General features: G+C 32.4%; 1 protein-coding gene across 6 annotated transcripts in view; it reads left to right on the forward strand.

Annotated features, from left to right (window-relative positions):
* The first annotated feature begins 2879 nt into the window (after window positions 1-2879).
* The window catches only part of LOC134718772 (hydroxysteroid 11-beta-dehydrogenase 1-like protein), an 83080-nt gene continuing 71133 nt past the window's right edge, over window positions 2880-14826 (forward strand). For 2 of the 6 annotated variants that reach the window (XM_063581482.1, XM_063581477.1), the window contains exons 1-2: window positions 3328-3386; window positions 4147-4310. The gene's annotated coding sequence lies outside the window, so the exon portion shown is untranslated. Of the gene's footprint in view, window positions 2895-3327; window positions 3387-4146; window positions 4311-13785; window positions 13884-14826 lie in introns of those variants that run through there. The other 4 variants (XM_063581484.1, XM_063581480.1, XM_063581479.1 and 1 more) reach the window with 3 other exon arrangements.

Genomic DNA, 14826 nt, shown 5'->3' on the forward strand with positions numbered 1-14826 from the left:
TGAGAGGGCATTTTCTTTAGTAAAGAAAATAGCTACAGAGTTTAGGGCTGATCTTAATAAGGATACACTGTGTGCTCTTCTTTCTTGTAAAATGAATACACATTTGCATTGCTATGAACTGAAACCAAGTGCAGTTCTTTTAAAGAATGCCAAGTCTGCTACTATGCCTATGGAATATAACAATAGTCTGAAATAAACTTGTATACATGTTCTAACTGTTTCATATACATATTGACTATATAAATTATATGTAAACATATTTTTGTTCTTCAATTGAGCCCGCAAAATGTCGTACGCGTTATGACCTGAGATTTTTTTTCTCAATGCAGGTCATGACCTGACTTTTCATTTTCAGAGGTTGACAGGTATGATTTACAGAGTTCTCAAATTCTTTGTTTCCCTGGTGGTCCTTGAAAAATAGATACAGGTCCCCACTATCATTTCTATTACAAATTACCAAAATTGTGGTATTTCTTTCCAAAAATGTGGTGGTCAAATACCTAGGACCACTAGTAGTCCACTTATAGAAAACTCTATAATTATAAACCAAATGTTTTCCTCAAAAGAGGCTTGGCCTTCTGATGTATCATGTATCATGAATATAGTTGATGGTCATCAACTAAAACAATAAACTATTAGCAGTGTGGGTGTTCAATACTGATGCAGTTGATTTACAGTCCATTTTAATTACTTCAGCATCTCCACATTCATGAGCTTCATGTACTTGCAATATGGACCATAATTTGCTATTGGGCTCCGTTTCTTATAACTATAGAAAAGTGATAAAATGTGAATTACTGTAAAAAAAGTTGTAACTACATCTAAAGATGCCATTATTTTTATCAACATACAAGTGTATGCTACTCTTCCCTAGAAAAAAAAATGAAATATACGAATTTCAAAGATTCTACAACCGTATTTTTGTGTCGTTTCTCGCGTTACTTATTGCTTCCGAAGAGCATAACGCTGACTGATTTATAGATAATCGTCACCGGCAAATTCGTAACTTTTGCTTTCAAATAACAAAAAACATCGACCAATAAGAATAGTGAGAAGAAAATGCCGAGAACTATAAGTATTTATATAGCAGATGTAAGAACAGTGGCGTAACTTTTGTGTCCGATTTCGTAACGCAAATTTTAGATGATGTAATCTGCTTTGTTGTAATAGAATTCTTAAAAACAATATGCAAATATGAACTCTTGCGAGATGTTCAAACAGGTAAATCAGAGATGATTTACATTCTTGTTTTGATCTTCGTAATAATTAAGTAAGAAAATGACGTTATCGTTATGCGTTACATTTCACACGAAACAGAAGTCCAGTTATTTATTAAAATTGTTTTTGTCCTTAAGTTCTAATCATTTCCGGTCATACGTGAAACATGTGACTAACATGTGATAACGCCATTACTGCCGGATGTACGAAATACTAGGTCTAAACATTGTTTTTGTTTCCAACGGGATGTTAGCAAACATAATCTGTAGACTTGTTTCGTCTTGTTTAACAGAGGAAAATACAATTGTCAAAGAGATTGCGCCAGTGGTCTGTTATTTTTCCGATGTGCATAATGTTACATACGATCCTGTGTGAAAATAAATGCCCAATGACTTGACAAAATTGATTTCATATTTGACAGACGTTAGAACACACTTCGTTTCCGGATAATGACGTGAAGAGTCCTTGGAAAAATCAATCGAAATTACGTCTCTTATCGTTGTACCAATGCTCGTTGGATTGATTTAACTTCAGCAGTAAATATTACTGGATATTTTAGGTGAATAAATATAATTTAATAAAAAATACATGTTAATATACCGTTACACTTGGAATGTACAAAGTTGACATCTTTGTCACAGTTTTTAATTAATATTTTTTATTCATGTTCTGCAAACACTAATCAGAAACGCAATAACTTGTAAAAGGAGAAGTAAACTTTTACCATGCATGACTTGAAAGGAAGTACTTTATTGATTTTAGCCCACTAAAGTAGGTTAAAATGTGGAAACCATGTAGATGGTGTACAGGTCACAAGTATCACATTGTGCCTATTTTAAAGATTTTAATTCCAAGTTAAAAGTTTTTTTCTTTACTGGATTTAAAGAATGTTACATTGCCAATGATTTGGAATAAATTGTATATAACTGGAATATCAAAACCAAATATAAATACATTTTTTTGGCTTAAACATCAAGATACAACGATTATGGAATCCTGTATCAATGAAGAAAATATGGAAAATTCTGAATAAATTGTACTAATTGTTTTCAAAACAAGCACATATTTAGGAGTTTTATAATACTGTTACATTTAAGATGGATTTTAAGAAAAAGTATACTGTTCAGATTATTTTAAGCAGATTTTGCAATAAAATAAAACAAAAAAAATGCTTTCGGTTTCTTATGGTTTCCTGTCAGGTTTAAAAAAAACTTTAATATAACATTGAAAATAGATTTTAAACATTAACACGAAGCAAGTAACACTAGTAATGGTGTTTATTTATGCCTTTTGAATTCTATTGTGCAAAATAAAGAAAATAAAGATTGGTTTCCTGTTTGGTTTCCTGTCATGTAAACGGTGAATCAAAATGTATTAATTTTTTCTCGAAAAACTCAATTGTTCCATTCATACTATTCTCACACAAACACAACCCACAAAATAAAAGTTAAAATTTTATAACTTATAAAAAAGGATACAAAAAGAAACCAAAGGCCGAATACCAAATTATGGTCCATATATATTACAAGTTGTTAATATGAAAATGAAAACACGTTATTAATGATAATATTGTCAGTTAATATTGTTTTGCAGGTGCATAAAGAAGCTGTGAACCTCTGTGTGATAAGAGATAAATAAAGATAATATTCCTAATAGTTCAGATGTTATACAGCAGGGTAGGTATAATTATTTAACATGTTAAGGCTTTTTAATGGGAACTGACACTTCAGAAAAATGTGTTTTTTTTCCTTTTTAAAGAATTCAATTAGAATAACACTAGATTCATTGTCTAAACATGCTAAAGAGCTTTTGTGGATTCACTTTTATCAGGCATGCTTAAACTTACACTACAGTTTACTGTAAACCAACTTATTTTCTCGAGCAATTTATTTTCGCGAGTAGGAAAATTTTGCGAATATAAATTGTAGCGAATATGCTTTAACTGAGATCTTTCCTTATTAAACTATATCCAGAAATTAGAATATCGCGAAATTGAATAGCCGCGAAATTGACAAGAAAGGATAAAACGTGAAATAAAGTATCCGCGAAAATAAGTTGGTTTACAGTATTTACATATTGTCAAATTGATTTTGTTTTTTAATTGCAGAAATTAACCTGAAAATTGTCATAGTAATTAATTGTGGAATATACCAGTACTTGAAAAAAAGGTTTGAGGAATTAATTTTAAATTTATAGCTGAACATTAAATTAGAGAAAAACTACCTCTCCATGCAATACAAAAAAGATCAGAAGTAAAAAAAAAATCACAATTTTAAAAGGACAAACCAATAAAAATGAAATTAATGATTAAAGCTGCTTCAATGCAGCATGTTTAAGATCATGCACAAAACAATTTTTGTAAATGTTAGAATTTTCCACCAGTAAATTTAGAAGTGGATGAACAACGGAGAAGTATAATTCTGAGAGGACATTTTAAAACTATTGAACATTCAGTAACAAACAAGAAATCAATAAATAAAGCTGTTCCAATTACACCATGTTTTAAGATCTAACACAAATATTTTTTTATTAATTTTGTAAAAAAATAATATTTTCCACTGAAAAATGGAAAAGTGGATAAAAACCAACATGATTATTAGAGGAAAAAGCTAAACTATTGAATATACAATCACAAAATCAATGATTAAAGCTGCTCAAATTACAGTATGAATAAGAACTAACACAAATAATTTAATTAATTTTTGTAAATATGAATATTTTCCAAACGAAAAATTTAAAAGTGGATGAAAACCAACATGATTCTAAGGGTACAACTACAAGTCAAGCAAAAGTGGTGAACAAAAAAATCAATGATAAAACTGCTCTAGTTACAGTATGTTTAAGATCTTACATAAATATTTTTATTAATGAAGTAAATATTTATATTTTCCACTGTATGAACTTGCACTTGTTATCTCCATGTTACAGATGCTGTCCTAGAGAGAACCGACTTCAGCTGTCCTCATCAGCTATGAAAAACTTGTCTATTTAATTTATCTTGAGTGGCAGGAAATTTACAGCTTCTTGGCTCCTGTATACAGTACATTGCATTCTAGTTACAGTTAGTGGATTATTTGGACAGTCTATAGCAAGTAAGTTTTGTCAAGTTTATTTTAAACAAATAGCTTTTTTTCTATTAAAAGAATGATAAATATTGGGGAAAAAAATCATGAAAATAATAGACAGAACATTAAATATCAATATCCATTTTTAGCTCACCTGGCCCAAAGGGCCAAGTGAGCTTTTCCCATCACTTTGCGTCCGGCGTCCGGCGGCGTCCGTCGTCCGTCGTCTGTAGTCCGTTGTCGTTGTTAACTTTTACAAAAATCTTCTCCTCTGAAACTACTTGGCCAAATTGAACCAAACTTGGCCACAATCATCATTGGGGTATCTAGTTTAAAAAATGTGTGGCGTGACCCAGGTCAACCAACCAAGATGGCCACCACGGCTAAAAATAGAACATAGGGGTAAAATGCAGTTTTTGGCTTATAACTCAAAAACCAAAGCAATTAGAGCAAATCTGACATGGGGTATAATTATTTATCAGGTCAAAATCTATCTGCCCTGAAATTTTCAGATGAATCGGACAACCCGTTGTTGGGTTGCTGCCCCTGAATTGGTAATTTTGAGGAAATTTTGCTGTTTTGGCTTATTATCTTGAATATTATTATAGATAGAGATAAACTGTAAACAGCAATTATGTTCAGCAAAGTAAGATTTACAAATAAGTCAACATGACCGAAATGGTCAGTTGACCTCTTTAGGAGTTATTGCCCTTTATAGTCAATTTTTAACCATTTTTCGTAAATCTTAGTTTTCTTTTACAAAAATCTTCTCCTCTGACACAACTGGGCCAAATTAATCCAAACTAGGCAACAATCATCTTTGGGGTATCTTGTTTTAAAAATGTTTTCGGTGACCCGGCCATCAAATCAAGATGGCCGCAACAGCTTAAAATAGAACATAGGGGTAAAATGCAGTTTTTGGCTTATAACTCAAAAACCAAAGCATTTAGAGCAAATCTGATATGGGGTAAATTTTTTATCAGATCAAGATCTATCTGCCCTGTAATTTTCAGATAAATCTGACAACCCATTGTTGGGTTGCTGTCCCTGAATTGGTAATTTTAAGGAAATTTTGCTGTTTTTGGTTATTATCTTGAATATTATTATAATTAGAGATAAACTGTTAACAGCAATAATGTTCAGCAAAGTAAGATTTACAAATAAGTCAGCATGACCGAAATGGTCAATTGACCCACTAAGGAGTTATTGTCCTTTATAGTCAATTTTTAACAATTTTCATAAAATTTGTAAATTTTTATTAACATTTTCCACTGAAACTACTGGGCCAAGTTCATTATAGATAGAGATAATTGTAAGCAGCAAGACTGTTTAGTAAAGTAAGATTTACAAACACATCACCATCACTAAAACACAATTTTGTCATGAATCCATCAGCTTCCTTTGTTTAATATTCACATAGACAAAGGTGAGCGACACAGGCTCTTTAGAGCCTCTAGTTATAATTTGTACAGTATATTTCCATTTATGTACAAGTATATGCAATTAATAATGAAAATAAGTAGATGTGAAATGATTGCCAATTAGATGACCAAATGACATAGAACATGTAGAAAATAACAACTAACAATCATTTTAAACAATGCAATACACCTTATCGCTATTTACGCGCATCAACGGACATCACAAAAGTTCAAGAAAATGTTGGTGTCATAATAGAAAATATCTGACTTCACAATGAAAAAGTGATTGTTGTATGATGTCAAAAGTTCAAGAGGGACAGATTCTGAAAGCAAAAAGGTGTATGAATAAATTAATATTTACATGTTGTAAAATTAACATTCTCTCTGTACATTTTGAAAGGTGTTGACATGTGACTGAACCCTTCATCTTTCATTGGCTTAATCAGTGTTACTGTAAATTATTCACAAATTATTGTGTGCATCCATTATTACAATTTTATCATTTTAAACTAAAATATGAATATGATTTTTGCAATATTTAGAAAAATCCTGTTTAATTCATATGAAAAATTTCAAAATGTGAGTAAATAATTGCGAAAATTATATCTCTGTTGCATTTTAAGCAAAAATAAAACCGTTTTAACCAATTCATTCAGACAAATAAATAATATAGTGATACAATGGGCTGTAATTTCAGCATTAATAAAACTGTCTTCTAGTAGTTCAAAAACTATGGCTAAAGTGCCCTGCATCCTATTTTTATACCCCCGCTTTAAAAAAGGGGGGGGGTGTATACTGTTTTACCTGTTTTACCTCTGTCTGTCCTTCCATCAGTCTGTCCGTCAGTCCGTCCGTCCCATGAATATTTTTTCGTCGCATTTTTCTCAGGAACTACAATACAAGGATTTCTGAAATTTGGTTTCAGGGTTTATCTAAGTCAGTTATACCGTGTGATGCGTTTTCAGATTGATCACTCGACAGCTTCCTGTTTACCGAACACTTGTATGATTTTACACATGATAGCCAAGTTGAAAATTTTCGTCACATTTTTCTCAGGAACTACAAATAACAATACAAGGATTTCTGAAATTTGGTTTCAGGGGGAGGGTTGAGATCTCACAAACATGTTTAACCCCGCCGCATTTTTGCGCCTGTCCCAAGTCAGGAGCCTCTGGCCTTTGTTAGTCTTGTATTATTTTAATTTTAGTTTCTTGTGTACAATTTGGAAATTAGTATGGCATTCATTATCACTGAACTAGTATATATTTGTGTAGGGGCCAGCTGAAGGACGCCTCCGGGTGTGGGAATTTCTCGCTACATTGAAGACCTGTTGGTGACCTTCTGCTGTTGTTTTTTTTATTTGGTCGGGTTGTTGTCTCTTTGACACATTCCCCATTTCCATTCTCAATTTTATTTCAGGATTTATATAAGTCAGCTATACCGTGTGATGCGTTTTCAGATTCATCACTCGACAACTTCCTGTTTACCGAACACTTGCATATTTTTACACTATTAATATTATCCACTTGCGGCGGGGGTATCATCAGTGAGCAGTAGCTCGCAGTTTCACTTGTTGATACCATCCTACATTGAAATATTGGAAGTATATTGTTATAAATCTTACAGATGTAAAACATGCTTACGACATCGGAAAGAATTTGATATGCTCATACAGTGATAAGTGGTACTTAACCAAAGGGTACTAAGGATGTCATGATCAAGTTATATGTAGTGATATGAAAATATCTTTATTACATGTACTTTATAACATGTACATGTAAGTGGACCCACGTGTCTGATCAAAGTTCAAAGTAAAGTGTACATACCTGCCAACTGTCACTATTTGAGGGGAATTTCCCCCATGGAGGCTCCCAAATTGAAATTTTTAAAAAGCAATTATGTCCACAATTTTTACTAAACAATTAATTTTACAATGAATTGAGGCTTATAATAGTACGAAGAAGCCAAAAAAACAACATAATACCGTATTTGAAGGCCCCCTTGAAGGTTTTTTAGGAGTATGGCAGCCATCATGCACGCAAAACCCCCATGGGTGCTTTGAAAACTTGGCAGGTATGAGTGTATCATTTGTTCAATACTGAATAGTTCAGATATTTTCACTATTAATTTTGATCTATATTTGATTGCAGATGATTAAAAATATTAGCCAGTTGTTTTTTTCCTTTTCTTATAATGAAATGTTTAATTTTGAAACTCAAGAACTTCTGAAATTTTTTAAATTATGAAAAAGGTTATATTTCTGTCTCCTTGAATTGGTTTCTACCAAAAATCCTTCCTATGAAAAATCCTTATTTCATAGATAGAAATACTATCATGTCTTAATTTCTTTGAAAGGCAATAAAATGTTTTAGGGTCCACCATCAAACTTAGTCAGTGTGAGCAGGAAACAAGCATATATTTTTGTTTGGCCTTACAATAAAACTTTTACTTTCCACTGGTTTTGTACATTGAATCATATTAATTGGAAAACTGGGTCCCTGCATCTTTAGACTGACAAGAAGGTCATTGTACCAGTTTAACATTTTTTCAAGCACCCATCTCTGTTATGTAGATAATTTAACCATATCTACATAAATATATTAGTTTTATCATTTATCATATTTACAAGTGCACAAATGATGTAATATTACTTTGACTTTAACCAAATTATTTTGACGGAAAGATAAAGATTAGAATTGAGCATATTTTCAAGGTTATGAGCACTTTAATCTGATTTTACTTAATGTAGATATATAATATAAAAGAAGATGTGGTATGATTGCCAATGAGACAACTATCCACAAAAGACCAAAATGACACAAACATTAACAACTATAGGTCACCGTACAGCCTTCAACAATGAGCAAAGCCCATACCGCATAGTCAGCTTTAAAAGGTCCTGATAAGACAATGTAAAACAATTCAAGTGAGAAAACTAACGGCCTTATTTATGTAATAAAATGAACGAAAAACAAATATGTAACACATAAACAAACGACAACCACTGTCAGATTACAGGCTCCTGACTTGGGACAGACACATACATAAATAATGTTGCGGGGTTAAACATGTTGGCGGGATCTCTAAGACTTATTCTTAAAACATCCATAAAACAAGAACCTTATTTGATTTAACATTTCTTTAGAACTTAGCTTTGATCTATTGATTGATTGATTGGTTTTTAACGTCACCTCCAACTCTATTGGCTATTTTGTGGCTGTCATTATTTATTGTCGGAGGAAGCCAGACAGATTTTACCACCTACATGTACCTCCAACAGGAAAACTGACAATCCTTGTCAAGTTGCTGTAAATTCAGAAACTATTGCAAGGTTTTTATTACTGTGAAAAATGCGACAGAGTTGTAAATGCAATAATTTAAAATCACATTTTGAAATGTTTTAGAATTTAGAATTTATAACTTTTTCGAAAAAACTAAGGATTTTCTTATCCCAGGCATAGATAACCTTAGTCGTATTTGGCACATTTTTTGGAATTTTGGTTCAATCAATGCTCTTCAACTTTTTACTTGTTTGGCTTTATAAATATTTTGATTATGAGCGTCACTGATGAGTCTTATGTAGACAAAACGTGCATCTGGCTTACTAAATTATAATCCTGGTACCTTTGATAACTATTATATGAATCAAACAGGATTTTTCCAAAAATCATTACAATAAAAATCGCATTTTAGTCTCAAATGACAAAATCGCAATAATTTCTGAATTTACAGTAGATTGCAGTGGCGGATCCAGAACTTTTCCTAAGGGGGGGGGGCTTGCTCCAGTCATGATTCAATGATTCTCTATATAATCAACCAAATTTTTCCCACGAAAGGGGAGTCCCGGGCCCCCCTGGATCCTCCTATGGATTGGAGTCAAGCACACCTACTACATGTGAGGTTTGAACTCTGAACCTCAGTGTTGGAAGGCTAGTAGTGAGACAATAGTTGAACTACTTGGACTACTTGACCAGTAGGCCCCATGTATTGACAGATATTAGGAATCCTCTGGTTTTTGTCGAGCCTGCAACTTTTGTTGCAGAAAGCTCGACATAGGGATAGTGATCCGGTGGCGGCTGCGGCAGCAGCTACGGCGGCGGCGGTGTTAGCTCACTTCTTAAAAGCTTTATATTTTAGAAGGTAGAAGACCTGGATGCTTCATACTTTGTATATAGATGCCTCATGTTACGAACTTTCCATCAGTCACATGTCCAATGTCCTTGACCTCATTTTCATGGTTCAGTGACTACTTGAAAAAAAAGTTAAGATTTTTTGTAATGTTAAATTCTCTCTTATTATAAGTAATTGGATAACTATATTTGGTATGTGCGTACCTTGCAAGGTCCTCATGCCTGTAAGACAGTTTTCACTTGACCTCAACCTCATTTCATGGATCAGTGAACAAGGTTAAGTTTTCGTGGTCAAGTCCATATCTCAGATACTATAAGCAATAGGTCTTGTATATTCAGTGTATGGAAGGACTGTAAGGTGTACATGTCCAACTGGCAGGTGTCATCTGACCTTGACCTCATTTTCATGGTTCAGTGGTTATAGTTAAGTTTTTGTGATTTGGTCTGTTTTTCTTATATACAATAGGTCTACTATAATTGGTGTATGGAATGATTGTAAGGTGTACATGTCTAGCTGACAGGTGTCATCTGACCTTGACCTCATTTTCATGGTTCAGTGGTTATAGTTAAGTTTTAGCATTTTGGTCTGTTTTTCTTATACTATATGCAATAGGTCTACTATAAATGGTGTATGGAATGATTGTAAGGTGTACATGTCTAGCTGACAGGTGTCATCTGACCTTGACCTCATTTTTTATGGTTCAGTGGTCAAAGTTAAGTTTTTTAGTTTTGGTCTATTTTTCTAATTCTTTATGAATTAGGTCAACTATATTTGGTGTATGGACATATGTTATGATCTTTATGTCGGTAATGCTGGTTTTATTTGACTTTGACCTCATTTTCACAATCCATTGCTAAGTTTTAAGTGTTTGTGTGTTTTGGTCTGTTTTTCTTTATTAATAAGCAATACATCAACTATATTTGTTGTATTGAAGAATTGATAGCTGTACATGTCTGCCTGGCATGGTTCATCTGACCTTGACCTCATTTTGATGGTTGATTGATCAATGTTTCCTTTTCTTGGTTAATGTTGAGTTTATGTGACAGTTGTAATAAATCTTTGTATTTAGGTCTATCAAGATAGTATCAAGGATTAGTAAAGAAGGTGAGACATTTCAGTGTGTGCACTCTTGTATCCATGTAGTTCCATTAAAATGTTTCCCCCCCCTAAACCCTACTTTTCTTTTCATAATTTCACAACATATAGTTTGAAATGCTCTATTTGAAAAATCTTATAAAATCCTTTACTATTGCTCAATGTATGAAAAATCTAAAGAGAAATATTTCCCACCAAATTTTCAATGGCTTTTATCTTGAAAACAAGCATTGGGATCCTTAGTTTTTTTCTGCTTTATTTTATATTCTTAATTTACATACTATCAATTTATAACAGCCTTTTAAAAACTTGGTATCTTAAAACAGAGATGCGAACATCTTTGACTTAATTTAAAACAGTTGTGTTTGATACTGGACAACATGTACTGATATATCCATGTATATTGGCACATTCTCATACATGTATATCTTAAGAGTTCATTATATTAAAAGTTATTGTTATAATAACCTGATAAAAACACATTGATATTAAATTTGTTTATGTCTGGACTGAATGGTTTTCTGAACAATTGACTATAAAATAATTAGACACACTATCATACTGTTTATGTCAAACTAAATTAATGCGATAAAAGTAATTATGCACTGCTCTTAATTTAGTGAAGTGGTGACTCCCCCTGTCTCCAATAAAATCCATCTCATAGGCATCAGGAAATATAAGGTGCACAACAGCCCGCGTGGATTTTGCTTTTTCCACCTGCCCACTGTGGGCAGTCCACCCGTGCCCACTCTATCTATAATATCTTTTTTGTAAAAATATTTATTACAAATGCTTATCTGCTTTTTTCAAGTGATTGTACTTGCAAGTCTTTAGATGAAACAAAAGAAATTGAATGCCCACTCCTACAGGTGGGCAGAGCTCCCATGGTGGTCCGGTGGACAAAGCAAAATTCACCCGAGCTGTAGTGTAAATATAAGTCAATATTATTATGAAGCAGCAACAATTGTGCATGTGCATATCAATTTTCTAAGGATGAAACCAGTCACAAAAGGGATCAAATGGAAAAAAAAGGGGGGTCTAGAAAACTTTTTGATATGGTCTAAAGATAAAGAGGTGATAAGATTATATTCTGTTTTAAATTAAAATGTTAAAGTATAGACCATTTGTAAGTTTTGAATAATTCAGTAAAGACCTGTTAAATCTTCCATTTACAAATGTCTGCATGGTTACCTGGTTACATAAAAAATAATTATAAGTGACGTGCAATGGTATTTCTATGATATAACTTGTTTTATGATATGAAAAATTATTAAGTAGAGATACCATGTTTACTGCAAAGATATAGGAGTTCTTGCAGCTTAGGTTAAGTGTTTGCAGGTAGAATATGATAAAAGTAGTTAGATTCCAAGGTCACTGCATACTTCTGGAATGGTATATTGTAAAACATGGTATGGCACAGTGGAATGGTAGTTTATGCATACCATAGTACAGTGATATGTGTACCATGCCATCATACCATGACATGTTTTACAGTATGCCTTCTGGAATCTCTCTTGACTTATTTAAGAAGACATGCACTTGCATGATAAATGTAGCTGTTATACACAGCATTGTATAAATCATTTTTATACAGACCTACATCAGAGATTCAATGTTTAGATTTTGTTATAAGAGCCAGCATAGGAATGTTAAGAGATGGAGAGGATATGCAGTTTTCTGACATTTTTATGATGAAAATTCACTTTTGGCCTATTTTTTTGAAAGCAACAAACTGATTTTTTGAGAACGAAATTCAGTTACTTTATCTTTTCAATTTTCTACTGTGAAAGTACTTTAGTCCCCCCATGAGTACCAATTTTCATGACTCTATCCTTGAATTTATGTGGTCAAAGAAATAAAACAACTGGGTACTGTCCAAGTCTATCTATGGAAAGGAGCCCATAAAATGATTTAGATTAAATAATAAATAATAGCACCTCCATTATGTACTTTTCAACTTCAGACAGGAGTATACCCATACATGTACTTTTCAACTTCAGACAGGAGTATACCCATACATGTACTTTTCAACTTCAGACAGGAGTATACCCATACATGTTCTTTTCGACAGGAGTATACCCAAACATGTACTTTTAATCTGCAGACAGAAGTATATCAATACAAAAATAAATGATGTGGTATGATTGTGAATGAGACATATCTCTTTACAGACCAAAATGACACAGACATTAACAACTATAGGTCACCGTACAGCCTTCAACAATTAGCAAAGCCCATACTGCATAGTCAGCTATTAAAAGCCTCTAAAATGGCAATGTTAAACAATTTAAAAGAGAAAACTAATGGCCTAATTTATGTACAAACTGTTCAGGGTTTAACTTCTGTGGTCGTATCAGGCTGTGCTCAGCAAAGCAATTTATTACATAAAGAGAATCAATTCTTTGATTTAAAATAGCAACTTACGATTTTAACTTGTTTGTTAAGTGACATGTTTATGGCACAATTAACACCTTAAGTGAACTTTGAATATTTTGTACACATGCTCTTAGTACATGTAGTATCAAATACATTTTATTCATACATTTTTATTGTTGATATAAATGGCTTTTATTCAAAATATTCATTCAGTTTTGTTTTCAGGAAACTGAAATCCCAAAATTTACAAATCCACAAACTTTTCTTTTAAATAAAAAATTGTGACCTAAAGATAAAGGTATTGTCATATTATATCATAGATTTTCTTTATTTTATCAATGTTGAATTATGTAAAGCAAGTAGGTTTTTTCGAACACATGCATAGATTGTGGCCTGAGCTGAGTTAGATGCATTAGGGGATTCGTGGGCGTATTCCGGTGTTGGAACCCCTTTTTTTTTTTGGCAGATCAATGCATTTGCTTTTTCTGGAAGTACTAATGTATATATATATATATCATATTGTTTGAAGCTGCTTTTCAACATTTTGTACTAGTTTTCTGACTGAATTAACATTTTGGTAAGTGGCAAAAGATTTTCTGTATAACAATGATCAATTCATTTTATTCGTGGAAAATGAAAAATTGCATTTTATATATATCAGTCAAACAATATGCAGTAATTTCTACATTTAGAACAGAATATAATTCTTCTTACTGTTGTGTTCAGCTTACTGAAGTTGAATTTTGACAGAATGCTGTTTTTCCCCCTTTTAGCATACTAAAAAATGATATGATTTTGTATCATTAATGTCACAATAGAATTCAAAATGATGAATTAAATGTTTTTCTTATGACAACTTGTGACAGCTTTAATGAGGGAATTCTAATTAAAACATTTTAGGAAGCATTTATCAGTCTGTCAAATATACACAAGATAAGATAAGATAAAGTGTATTTCCTATTATAGGACCCATTATGGAAATAATCAGTTAGTTGGAATATAGACAGTATATTATAAACAAAACCTATTTTAATGCTTCATAGTTACAAAAGGGAAAAAAATAGTTACAAAAGGGAAAAAAAAGTGTGGGGGGGGGTATCTGCATGGAAGAACAAGTTATAAATTGCCATTTTATGATGAATGAACAATTAAAAATCTCTTTCAGATTATTTTTTTTTACCAATGTCACGAAAAACACAGTGAATAATGAAACTTTTTCATGGCTGCACGTAAAATAGAAATGGCAAAGCATGTTGCACAAAAAGAACCCAAGTTTACAGAATTAATGATAACTGGTTACATGACATATCATTGAATTCTCTGGGTAAAGATTCTTATTATTTTGTGCTTGATTACACCCACTCTCTGTCTACCTCAGGGATATAAGCTATAGATGACTTTGGCTGTATTTGGCAAAACTTTTAGGAATTGTTGGTCCTCAAAACTCTTCAACTTCTTACTCTATTTGGCCTTTTTAATAATTTTTTGATTCAAGCGTCACTGATGAGTCTTTTGTAAAT

Source organism: Mytilus trossulus, chromosome 5 (genome assembly GCF_036588685.1).
Source record: "Mytilus trossulus isolate FHL-02 chromosome 5, PNRI_Mtr1.1.1.hap1, whole genome shotgun sequence".
In the NCBI taxonomy this organism is placed as follows: Eukaryota; Metazoa; Mollusca; class Bivalvia; order Mytilida; family Mytilidae; genus Mytilus; species Mytilus trossulus.